Here is a 14,237-nt window from a genome sequence, read left to right on the forward strand (position 1 = left end):
ATATATGACCTACAGTATGGAAAAAATGATGTAGGATTAAGACACTCCCAAGGGCTGGAAACAGGGTGATATGTAAAAATAGTCAAAACAACCTATATTATTGTCAAATACATAGTTTTATGGGTCTCTGAAATAAATAGGAACATTTCCGATGTCGTCTAATCCCAAAAACGATCCCTATCTGAGTAAATTGAGAGTGAGAAGGAACGAAAAATAACTGTTCAAAATGACCGAAATTAGTGTCGAACCCATAGTTCTTGTGGTCGCTAAGCTGATTGGTGACAGTCTCAATATTATGTAAGCTCAAGTTTAATCAAGAGCGTGCATGTTAGCTGGCCCGGAATTTGACAGGGGTAACTTCGAAGGCTTTGCTGGTGGTTATTTATTTTATTCATTTCTCTACACTTGACAGGGGCAACATTGAAGACGTATTTATTCTACCCGGTTCCTTATTTCCTGACATGGGCGAAGTATGACTGTAGACAAAATATATATTGGAGACTGAATTGTATGTTACGTAAAATATGATGCACGTGCATTACTGATAGGTACGAGTAATCAATAGTTTGTGGGGGGGGAAGCAAGACAGTTTGGAAAATCGAGAATTAAGATAGTTATGGAAATTGAGATTTACAGTGTATAATTTGGAGTTTTAAGAAATGTTAGTAGTATGTATAAGTGTATTGAGTGTGAAAAAAAATGTTGCAGAGATTCTACGGTCAACGAAACGACCATACTGAAAAGTTAAAAAGTTAATAATGATACATAAATCACAAACATATACCTATTGAGTTGTGTAAATTCCTGAACTATCAGCTTTGATTTAGTATTAACTGAATATTGCCCACATACTAATCAAACAAAATAAATCTAGTTCATTTTGTAACACTTGCGCAGTAAAGATTCAATCTACGCAGTGCTCAAGATGTCACATTCCGAGGAATCACAATTGAGAAAATATATATTAATTGAACCTGCAAAACGTGGTGCACAAATAGCCAACTAAAACAATAGCTCGAGATTACTAACCTGCGAAGCAAACGAAACTGCGAACAACCATCTACTACGCACTCTAACTTGTATAGCCTAAATGCAAATCATGTTTTAGGGAAAAAAAATGCTAAGTTCTTATCCAGCATTAGAAAACCGTTGTTTCTGTTGTCACGGACATCTAACATAAGTCTGCGCTTCACGTTGTCTATAGTCCAAATTTGGGAACAACAAGACCAGACGGGAATCAAAGAACACAGAAGATTTCCAAACAATTTAAATATACGAAAATTGCTGCTATTATCAGTTCCAATGATAGGAGGACAGAAAAGACCAATATGGATATCGCATGCAATATGAGGAGGCAAAGGAAAAAATAAGTTTCATGGATGAGCCACATTTGTTGTACAAATTCAGGATGGAAAGTTGCACGTTAGGAAAACCTGGAGTATTATAGGAGTGTGAACCAAGGGCAACATGATGATGCTGTTGTAGAGCAAATCAGTTGGTTGCGTGAGTCCCAACTATACAGCAAGTTTTCAAAGCGGAGCCAGCTGCGGAGACACTTGAAGAGGAAAATAACAAGCTGACTGGAAGTCTTGGTGGAAGAAACGGAAGCAAGGGAAATATGTTCCATAGGAAAAGGAATAAACGGAGACGAAGTAATTCATGAGTGCGACTATCAAGATGCTAGTGTCGTTGCAAGGAAATTCAGCAGAAGTGTTATATTGGCCACGCTGGACCACACTCAAGGTGACCGAAGACGCAAACTGAAGTTGCTAGAAATAACCTGAACTATTGTTTTACATATTCAAGGTTGCAATTAGTTTTGATTTGGGGGGTAAGGAGGGAAGATGTTGGAGAGTGAATGGTATATTACATAAATAAGGTTTAGATATAACACACATTCCTTGTTCATATGGACGGGCAATCAAAAGTCTATGAAAAATATTTTCGAAAATTGAGAATTAAAATAGTTATGAGAAATGAAATTTAGAATGTATAATTTGGAGTTTTAAAAGATATTAGTACCATAATTAAATTTATTGAGTGTGAAAGCTGTAGAGATTCTATGATAAATAGGCGACCGTTTTGAAAAGTACAATAGATAATAAAGATACATAAGTGATAGAACATTTACCTGTTCAATTGTGTAGATTGTTATCAATCATGATTTGTAGTAACTTAGTGATTACACATTAATCCAAGAAAGTAAACTTCCTTCATTTTGTAACACTATACAGGAGCCAATAGTAAATTGGTCGATTTGTCAACAATGGATATAGCTGTGTTGCGTGAGATGTTACACTTCATTATCGCCATCTTTCAGCACATCTCTTGCTTCACCATTTAGCTGTGATGAAGTCGTGGAACAATTCTTACCAAATATTAAAAATGCATCACAAAGACAATGACAGTTACATGTCATTACAAAGTGCATTTCGGGATGATCCGCTGACTTTTGCCCATGGAATTAAACCATGGATTAAGAATTTTGAGGAAGTGAGGCCTATACTAAAGAATAGAGCCGTGGCTGTAAAGAGTACGTACACCAAGCAATATTTCCGAATTGAAGGTACCCTACAGATGTCCTACCCGTTAACACTTCAGCATGCTATGTTAATGGAATTTCTGATGGTAGCGTAAAGAGATTTTTTCTCCTAGACATTAAAAAAAAACTCCCTACAAAATTCAAATAGTGAAGTCACTTACTGTGGATGATCATGGAACAGATTTATTTTAAGCAATTAGAATTAACTTAATAATTGTGAATTCAGATCTTCTGCATAATCTGTTTATGAGGTGATAAGGATCACTTACACCTTTCATCCAGTGGCGGATCTAGAAAGTAAAAACTGAGGAGGCCAACCAGAAGCCAGACTATGATAGGTATATCGTGAGTTCATTATAAACTTTTAAATATATATAAATAATAACTTCAATCATTTTTGTGACTCAAAAATCTGGTGGAACCCCGGCTAGACCCCCCCGGTGACTAAATCCGCCACTGATTTCTTCATCTTCATTTTATTTCTTTTAAGTCTCAATAATTCTACTTAAGTTGTAAGGGTCCTATTTTAGTTTTGTGTGAGATCTGTCATTATAGTATTAAATTTTAACGTCCTTATGGCGCATTCCTAATTTATCTATTCTCCTGCCTCACCCTGCATATATCAGTGCTGAAGAAAGGCTGGACCGGTTCATGGAACCTACAATTCAAACTTACGATGATATAATTCTATTATTTACCATGATGCGTACCCAGTGTACGAATTAGACAATTTATATTGGAGGGGATAAAATTAGGCCAATTTGACGTAGAGTCAGAAAGTGCAATAATTCAAAATGAGACAATAATGCCTTACCTCCCCCCCCCAAACACATAAATATGATGTGATATCTGTAATAAATAAGGGATTTATTAATTCAATAAATCTACTGGCAATAACTATGAAGATGTTGTTTGACATGCACACACCACACCTAACCTTTCTGAACGTGCTTAAATGTTGTACTCACTATTGTGCTCGTAGCTCTCTAGGGTTTATTCACTTAATAATTCAGCCCGAGTGATAGCCATGATCACAAACAAATGTTAATTTTTCCGCTCATATTGAAATCTTCCACTTTGCGTACAACCTTGCGAAAGAAAACCTACTTCAGTGTTATGAAAACCACTAAAATTATCAGTTAAACCGGACTTACTTCAAAAAAAAATCTACATATTAGCCTATCATATGAGAAATGGATTGTTGCTGGTCCCGATTTCTGGCATCAAGGTCAAATCGAAGGCCAAATATTTAAAAACTCTCAATTCAAATTTCGAGCTTGCGCTTCTACTTCTTGCTAATGCTGAGCTCTCCGTTTTTTTTTTTTTTTTTTTTTTTTTTTTTTTTTTTTTTTTTTTTAAATATCGATTCTATGATGGAGCTCAGGAAATCAACACTTATAATTAATTACTTTACTGTTAGGTTACAGCTGAGTTGATTCACTATGTTCTATGTTATCAAATGAAGTATAAACATTGCATTGAAGTTTTCGAGACAAGATTATCGGCGTGGACAGCAAACTGTACAGCGAAAAGAAAGATAGAAAGTGAAGGGTTAACTTTAAACAGCTCGCTCCAGTTGAAGTGCTTATACAGACACGGACAATGAATGACACGGAGAATCATTCGTATTAGCAAATGCTAAAACAAATCTTATGCTCTTACTCACCTTCACTAATGTGCCTGCTCACTACGGACGCATCGTAAGCACATACGTTAATATACAGCCACGAGAGAATATACAACTCAGATTTTGAGTACAGTTTCAAAAGTTCATTTTCGTAAACTGTAAAATGCAGTGATGCTCAAGCAATAATAGTCCACATATGTTCTATTAAGTACACTTGTTCTATTTATTGGATATTACAAATATTATTCAAACTTGCAAACTAAAATGAAATATAACAAAAATTAAAACAAGATGAAAATCGATACAAATGTAGAAGATGGATATGACATCCCCGATTATGATGGAAGAAGCTATTTGTTTACTTCTTGGCCAACCACTAAGAGCATTTATAAATACATATCCTACTTTGTTATGCGCAATTAGTGCATTCAATATTCACGAACGACGACGAACTGAAGGGTATGAGGATACCGTTGCAAGTAACAACTGTAGTCATAATAATATAGTTAAACTAAGCAACGGTGAAAACAGTGGGGAAATTAGAAATTACCAAAACTGAACACTTTACATCTTTCATTTCGAAATACTTACAAGAAATGACAAAAATCAGTGAAATTTGGCGTTATACTAAGCATGGTTTTGGGGGGAAAGCGAGCATCCCCAGTGGGGATACTTCAGTTGATTTATTTGGGGGGAACAAAATGTGATTGAGGGGGAAAATTTCCCTCAACCCCCCTGTGCGTACCTGTAGAGAGCTACTGTATTTATTACATTACAGCTTTTGTTTGTTTGTTTATATATAGAAGAGGGTCGTATTCAAAGACTGGATTTGGTCCTAGAATTTTCCAGAAAATCTATCCATCACGACTCTGGAACTCACTAAAGAAATAAGAAACACTTCTGACCAGAGTATATACACTTGTTTATTAAAAACTAAATTCCAGTGTAACAGTTTCAACAACGTAACGTTGTCTTCATCAGACACTAACTGAAAGAGATATCTTAGTATAAATAACTGCGCTCTAAGATATATCTTTCAGTTAGTGTCTGATGAAGACAACGTTACGTTGTTGAAACTGTTACACTGGAATTTAGTTTTTAATAAACAAGTGTAAAATTTACAAATGATTGCAGTGTTCTTTTTTTCTAAAACAAAATAAAAAACGGAAAGCACAATATGTACCCTATATAGATATTGGAGTTTTTTTTTTTTTTTTTTTTAACTTTTGTAATTCGCATATAAACATTTTTGAGAGACCAGAAAGTCAGAGAAAAAGATAAAAATAGTTCTTTTGACGAACAGAAAAGGTAAAAAGCAAACGTACGTGACAGCAAAGCATAATGAAATGGCCCGTGTCTTGGGTTGACGACGATGAAAAGTGTGAGTAGGAAATTGCATCGCAGGTGATCTCTTTTTCACTGTGTGTGTTTTTTCTTCATTCTATATATATATATATGTAAACCTCCCCCTCCCCTCCATTTTTTCACTTCTCTGTACACTGGAACCTGGCTGTGCAATCCATTACGGAAGAGCCTCGGATAATCGTTCCGCACGCTGACCTCTTCACCCTGCAATATGGTAATAGCACACAGTTGAATGGGAGGTGGCTACCCACGCAGGTCCAGAACCCCTCCAGACAGGATATTTCGTTAATTGTAAACTTGAATCCTCCCCTGAGATTAATGGAAGGGGGTGGTAGAGGGGGAAGAGAAGTTTGATTAAATGTGAATATTTGGCTATGATTGATGTTGGTGTGTTTACTTTTCCCTTCTGGCATAGGAGAAATGGTTGTGCTCTGAAAGGAAGTATTACTTTAATAGCAAGCCCACTGCGTGAGAGCAATTTTCCACATCCTTTATATCACATAATCTATGTAGCTTCCACACACTTTTTAAGGTGTAATTAGTTCAGTGGTCCTGTAAGACTTCGGATGTCTATGCCTTAACAAGTGAATGACTTTGAATTTCTTTCTTATAGTTCGAGAGGTACTTTTCATTTGAGACACTGAAAATATCTTTAAATGAAACATATTCTATATCATAATACTATACCAGATAGGGGAACCAATGGTTTTAATTTGTGTGAAATGAAGAACTTTACCAAATAATTTTTAATTTGGACTGAAGACGTAAATATTCATTTATCGACGTCTGGTATAGTTATTTTTCTAAACAGGATCGATTTCATCCGTTTACAACGCATAATACTTTTTTGTCATGACTTGCAGGAGTAAAATAATTAAATTTTCTATTTCTAACGGTGGTAGACAACATCGTGGCCATGGGGTTTCTCGGGATTTTCCCGTCTCCTTCCACATTCTCATTCCAACAATTCTTCAATCATCATTCACTTGATTTAATCGTCGTCTCCCTTAGCCTAAAGGGCATAAATGTGAGACATTAAACTGAAAGATTTTTTTGTTATTTTCTTTTAGCGAAACACGATTTAATCTACAAATGACCGAACGGCTCCACTTTCAGAAAGATGGTGGTCCCCAATCTTTGCTCATGAAACTTTGCAGGTCCTTGACGATCACTTTCAGAAAAGATAAATTGACTGCAGGGGATCTATATAGCGTGGCCCAACAGCCACATTGAACAGTAGGTGTATGCACAGAAACTGTCATATCTGAATGGTCTGAAACACAATGTAAGTCTTGTGTTTTGTAGCAATAACATCAGCACCATGCAGGGTTGATATGTTTAAGACAAAATGTTTAAAACAAGTGTTTAAAACATGTTTAAAACTAGGGTTGTTGTTTTATTCAGTTTGTTTTAAACGTTTCAAACAAATTGTTTTAAACGTGTTTTTTTTTTCGATGATGGTTGGACATGTTTAACCCTTTGGGGATCCTGGCTTTTTGGGCTATTTTTTAGACTTTCAGTCAAGCAGCTACTGTATCGTCACTATTTATCCTAGGATCATGGTTCATACCTCATTCTCTTCAGAATAGAGCTGGCTTTCAAATGATACCACTTGCGTGCTCATACCATATACCAGAAGCGAGGAAAAAAATGTCAAAGTAAAAATTTCGGAGGGAAAAATTTTTTTCTCGAACTTTGGTTCCCCCTGGACCCCCCCTGTGTGATCGTAGCCATCTAAAAAAAAATCTGAGAAATAGTACTTAGTATAGTGAATGTATGGGCCAAATTTCAAGTTTCTATCTTGAATAGTAAGGGCGGGAGAATTTTTATCAAAAATTCCCACAGTGCCCCAAAGTACCATAAAACACTATGATCTCAGGGAAAAACATTCCTGAGACATCCCTAATTACCCTAGAATAATAATTCGACCGTCGTTCTCTTCAGAATGGAACGGCCTTTCAGACGGTATGACTCATGTGGTCCTATCATATTTTTTGGCGGGAAAATGACGAAAAACGGGATTTTTGGGGTAAAAAATCCCTATTTTTACCCTTTTGCCCCTCTGGTTCCCCCCCTGTTTTAGCACTGACATCGGAACAAAAAATCTGGTAAATAGTTCTCGGTGGACTGAATGTTTGTGCAAAACTTGAATCTTCTACGTTCAAAAATAAGCCCGCCAAAAAATATATATACCGACAATGCCCCATATTTCCCTATATAGAAGTAAATTTTTCAAAAAATCCCTGAGACGTCCCTAATTACCCTAGAATAATAATTCGACCGTCATTCTCTTCAGAATAGAACGGCCTTTCAGACGGTATGACTCACGTGGTCCTATCTTGTATGTGAGGCGGGAAAATGACGAGAAACGGGATTTTGGGGGTAAAAAAATCCCTATTTTTACCCCTTTTCCCCTCTGGTTCCCCCCATGTTTTGGCACTGACATCGAAACAAAAAATCTGGTAAATACTACTCGCTGGACTAAATGTTTGTGCAAAATTTCAATCTTCTACGTAGAAAAATAAGCCCGCCAAAAAATATTGAACATAGGCTTAGAAAATGAGAAAATAAATTTTTGAATTATGACGTCATCACCTCCTACAGTGCTGGAAATTGGTATAAAGGCACAGGAACATTTGATAATAGAAGGAGGCAAGAATGCCGAGGATGGATAAAGATGATATATTTACAAAGTAACATTGTAGACTGTACAAAATCAAAAGCATATCGTTTGCTAATATGCCACTAGCACGCATAGTTTACACAAAAAGCGAAATGAGACGATTGTCGGGTGGAAATTGGTATAAAGGCACCCACGGTTACTTGTTGTTTGGCGCCCTCTATACGTTCAGCATTACTCCTGATGCCACTTTGAGAATCAGCTGACATGGTGCGATAAGAGAAGTGCGTTTGCGAACGTCTTTGAGCTGTTGTGTGGGCCATGCCACGTGGAAAATTGTTGTCGAGTGAGGAACAAGCACGTGTCTGTGCGTACAAGGACATGGGCCTGTGAAATCGGCAAATTGCAAAACAGCTAAATCGTTCAAGTTGTGTAATTGATAATTACGATCGATTGGGCTCACAATACGGAAAGAACGGGAAGTATGGTAGAACAGAAAACTTTCGGAGGCTGTGAAACGATTAATTGTGCGCAAGGGAAGAGCCGGAAATATGTAATCATCCCAAATTGTTGCTGCTTGCAACTTACCTGTCACATCCAGAAGAGTGCGTCAAATTTTGAATCAAGATCCACATCTTATATTCAAGAAACGGAAGTGTAACCCCCCCCTTAGTGCGACGCACAAGCAGGCGCGACTCCAGTTTGCGGAAACACATATGTCGTGGACATCCGAATGGAATCACGTTGTGTTTAGTGATGAGAAGTTCACTTTAGATAGTCCGGATGGTCTTTAATATTATTGACATGACCTTAGAAAAGAGGAGCAAGTGCAAATGAACAGAAATTTTGGTGAAGGAAGTGTTATGATTTGGGCAGGTGTTAAAGGTACATACACCATTGCATGGCTCAACATCAAAATGAATTCATCTACGTACATAGAGATGTTAGAAATAGAATTGGTGCGGATGTATGAGGAGTTAGATGATCAGAACCTGATTTTCCAGCAGGACAACGCTGCTATCCACAGGGCAGAAGCAACCCGACTGTGGTTTGAAGGTAAGGGCATCAAGGTTATGGAGTGGCCAGCGAGAAGCCCGGATCTTAACCCGATAGAAAATCTCTGGGGAATCCTTGCGCGCAATGTTTATCGCAATGGTCGGCAATTTGGGACGGTTGCTGAGTTGAAAAACGCGATACAAGAAGAGTGGTCAGCTATTCCACTGCAACAACTAACATATCTCATAAACACAATGCCAAAGCGTATATTCCAACTCATTCAGAAGAAAGGAGGGTCAATCAAGTACTGAACATCTATTTTCTTTTCTGTACCGTACACTGTATTTTTATTTTTTTGTCAAAGACAATGGGTGCCTTTATACTAATTTCCACCCGAAAATGGTCTAATTTATATTTTTGTATAAACTACGCGTGCCAGTGACGTATTAGCAAACGATATGCCTTTGATTTTGTGCAGTCTACAATGTTACTTTCTAAATATATCATCTTTATCCATCCTCGGCATTCTTACCTTCTTCTATTTTCAAATAACACTCTGCCTTTATACCAATTTCCAGCACTGTATGTCTGGACGCAGGGCGGTCTGAAACCATACGTAATGTCTTCTACAAGGCCTCTGGACTTGGAAAACAAAAAAAAACCGGACGAAAAAGCTCAAATAGAAGAGAAATAACGCAATGTACCATGAAAAGTGCATATGGTACAAATTGTACCATAGGATCCCCAAAGGGTTAAAACAACTAAAACATCAGACTGAATAATCTAATTTAATTTGCTAACAAACAATCCACCCTCCACAGAATTTGTGCATGGAGTAAATTACAAGCAAAGTTATATTCTTATTATAACAGCAATTACTGAACGAAATTCTGCACACCAAGTTTTTGAGAACAAGATCCTGAGGATACTCGGAACCAAGAGGAACGGGAATGGGGAAGAGGGAAACTTCATAATTTATACGGTTTACCAAACATTGTTAGAGTCATCAAGTCTAGGAGACTAAGGTGGGCAGGTCATGTAGCTAGGATGGAAGAAAGTAGAAACGCTTTCAAAGTCTTGACTGGAAGACCAATCGGAAAACGACCATTGGAACACCTAGGCGCAGATAGGAGGACAATATTAAGATGGATCTCGCAGAAATAGGATTACAAAGTAGAAAGTGGATCCAGTTGGCTAAGGATAGAAGTCAGTGGAGAGCTTTTGTGAACGCGACATTGAACCTTTGGGTTCCATAGGCCATAGGGTGAGTTAGTTTAATTCTGCACATCAATGTGCGTATAACTAAACCAACAGAAATTCAAAAAAATGAAATGAAATCTTTCAGTTTTACGTCCCACAGTTATGCCGGTTAGGCGAAAGAAGACGGTGATGATGAGTGATGAATGAAATGGTGGAATGAAGAAAGCGGGAGGAAACGGGAGAACACTGAGGAAACCCAGGCACACGGTGTTTGTCCACCACAAAGTCCACTTGACGGGGGCTAAGATCGAACCCGGGACCCCAAGCACCAGAGGTGAACGCTCTACCATTGAGCCACCACGGCTCCACAAATAGAAATTCAAGTGATGTATTTGATCGTTTCTTAATTTCCAAGGATAACGGAGTTTAAACACACTATACACTGTTCTAAGATCCAAATTCACAAATTCAAAACTTGAGTATTTTTTGGTCACTATCATTTCCATAATAATGAACAGTTCTCACATCATAAGCTACAAGATATACTCTGACAAATACAATACAACTCATAGAGAAGAGCAGTGACTAGCCTACAAGGAGCAAATGACATATTTTAACTAAACAGTTTTCAAGATACATTGCTACCTGCAACATGGATAGCTAACAATGATTAGTGTCTACGGCATAACAACACAATTAACCTCTAGACGCCCGCCAGGGATTTTAACAAAATGGTAGACTCTCACGTTTGGGGCTCTGGTGACCCCCCTAATTGTCACAGAGTAATGATTTATACACCGTTGGAAAGCCCATAGACCACAAATTCCAACGAGGTAATATTCGTGAAATGCCCGCCGTATTCGTAGAAAAAGAACAGACATGAAAAATCAGTTAAAAATATGAAAATATTGACTTTGCGGGGCTCTCGCAACCCTTGCAGCCACCCTACGCTGACAAAATTATGCTAATGTGTAGGCCATATACTTGTGACAATAATATAAGAAATGGTAGCCATTGCGTAATGAATTCGTTTTATGTAGGGAATATTTAAAAAGAATGATCAGAGAAACATTCATTGAATTAGACATTCTCTCCCCTCCCTCACCATAGTAACACGTCCATATGCAAATCATTTGTGGTATACGTAATGTATACGAAGAAGAATTATGCTTTTAGACCACTTCAGTGAAATATATCTTGTCTTATATGAAAACGTCCTGAAAATAAATGTAAATTAGCCAATTTGACCCCATCTTCCTCTATAAACAACAGATACACATACAGGTTACTATCCTGTACAGGGGACAAATTCATTGCTTCACATACCAATTTTTATGAATGTATCACAAAGGAAGGGAGGAATGGCCCCCAAAATCTGATGAAAAAAATTGATGAATAATTTTTAAAAACGAACTTCATCCTCCCTCTCTCGGCTCTACATAAGTACCCCCTACATACATAAAATGCATACTGGCGGAAAGCTTCATCCCTCAGCAATACTTTGGTACCAAATCATCACTCTAGCTTAATTAGGGGCTGAGCTATTGGTGTTTGTTGTAAAAATAAATGTATTTTACGTCAAAGAACTGAAACTCCAAAAACTGGCTAACTTTGCCCCCTTCCTGCTCCTTCATATAAGCAAGAAGTATATACAAATACACGATATTTCCATGTACTGGCCTACTTCATTGCTTCAAGTAGCAATTTTTATGAATCTATCCCCTAAGAGGGGGAATGGCTCAAAAAAAACTGTTGAAAAAAGCAACAAAACACACGATATTTACCCCCTCCCGCCGACACATGATACCCCCGCATACATAAAATGCACACCGGCGGAAAGCTGCACCCTTCAGGAATAAATTGGTACCAAAACCATCTTCCTGCCTTTATTAGGGAGATTAAACCATTGAGGTTTAAAGCTCTGACACAGCAGTTGCGTCAATGGGCGTTTAAAGATTAAGAATGCAGACAACCAGTAGAACAAAACACACTGAAACTAACTACATATTCCGTGAAGGGAGATCGGGAAAATCCCGATTTCTTTCTCCGGAATTGAACATTTGGACGGATCAAGATTAGGGAAGTTTCCGAAATTTGAATATAGATGGCAAGCAATGCATGTGAGCGTGTAAAAATGCAATATATATATATATATGCCTATTTAGATTATTGTTTTAAACAAAATAAACATTTTAAACGTGTTTTTTTAAAGTACTTTGTTTTAAACGTTAAAAACGTTTTAAACGAAAAAACACATTTTAAACATAAAAAACGTTTTTTTAAACGTGTATTTTTTCAACCCTGGCACCATGTGAACATAATTATCAGATTCAGTAAAAAATTGAAAACATGTTTGGACGTCAATTGTGTCCGATTAAGTCTGGCAATCAACGCAGCCACTCAAAACATAAAATTTCAAGTTTCTTTTGTACAGCAATTTTTGTTTTCTTGAAATATAGACCTACTGCTTACTTTGAAAGTTAGAAAGGTTTTGATTCTTGCATGACTTTTAGGACATTCAATACATTTAGATCTATTTGGAATATTTAATTTGAAAGTGAATATTTCAGTTTCGTGTCAGGCAAATGCCTCTTTTCTGGTAAACATAATAGCTGCTTCATTTGTATCATTAGAACTTTCACAGTCATCTGTTGAAATCTGCCATCTTTCCGAATGAACTATCTCCTTATTTTCTGTTAACATATGTACTCACTTAGGTATTTTTCTTTAAATTTTTATTTTTATTTATTTATTTTGGCAAATGAATTTTAATTTATATCCTTATAACAGGAAAACTATTTTTTTACTTATTAGTTGTTAGAAAGGAATCCAAACACAAGAACTAATTCGAATTTGAATCAGACAAAAGTAATGCATAGTAGGGATGCGTTTGTTCTGAAGTTTCTGTTTCTTTGAGCTTAACTTTGCGTTCGGCAAATACGGAAAACTTCATACTGATTGACATGTAGATAGCACAGTATATATTTCTAATTTTACTAATGTTGCTGAAGAGGTTTTTGCTACGCCTCTTCTGAGAAGATTCTCGCATTATTGATCTCTTGAAAATTGAGGAACACAGAAGGAACATAAAACAAGAATTAAGTGGAGGAAAAATGTAAGGATTTGAATGAGAAAGGAAATTATGTTGTGTGTGGCTTCATTTCTCAGGGAAAAAAAAAACTCAGAAAGAGCTATAGTAAGGATCATGAAAGATGTTTGTACCCATTAATTAGTTCCAGCATTATCGAACATGTAGTAACATATTTCAAATTATATTTTTGTACCTAATCACACACAAGAGGAGAAATATGAGGCGATTTTTCCTATACAACTATCGAACCATTTGTTGATGAATATACACACATCATTTTTTGACAGTGTGTAGAACAGGTGTGAAAACTAATGTTTGTTGTTCGCGATAACCTCTTGGAGGAATGTATATGCCTTTCTTCCCTCACCTTCTTTTGAATCAAGGATCCTTAAACGAAAGAAGAAAGGAAAGAAAAACAAAGAATGGCAGTTTCCATTTGAGAACCTACCCATAATTCCTACAAGAGATGAAGGATCGAACCAATACTCCTTACATGATGCTCACAGATCACGCAAGTTTCCTCAGCTCTCACAGCGAACGTTCCTCATCTTTCCAGTATGTTCTCAGGCATACTCTCTCAAGTGACAAATGATGCAATTATGGGAATAATAAGAAAATGAGTGGTATCGGGCAAGCGGTGTATTTCACATCGCAAGAACAGGTTCCTAGGCGGGAGATGTGTGGTTCAGCAAAGCTCCACAGCATTAATCACCGACTACACCCTTAGCCGTGCCAGCTTCCCAAACATGAACGCTTGAGCCAACGATTTTAAGATTCCCAACGCTGTAATATTTTT

Source organism: Thermobia domestica, chromosome 6, assembly GCF_964235325.1.
Source record: "Thermobia domestica chromosome 6, izTheDome1.hap1.1, whole genome shotgun sequence".
NCBI lineage: Eukaryota > Metazoa > Arthropoda > Insecta > Zygentoma > Lepismatidae > Thermobia > Thermobia domestica.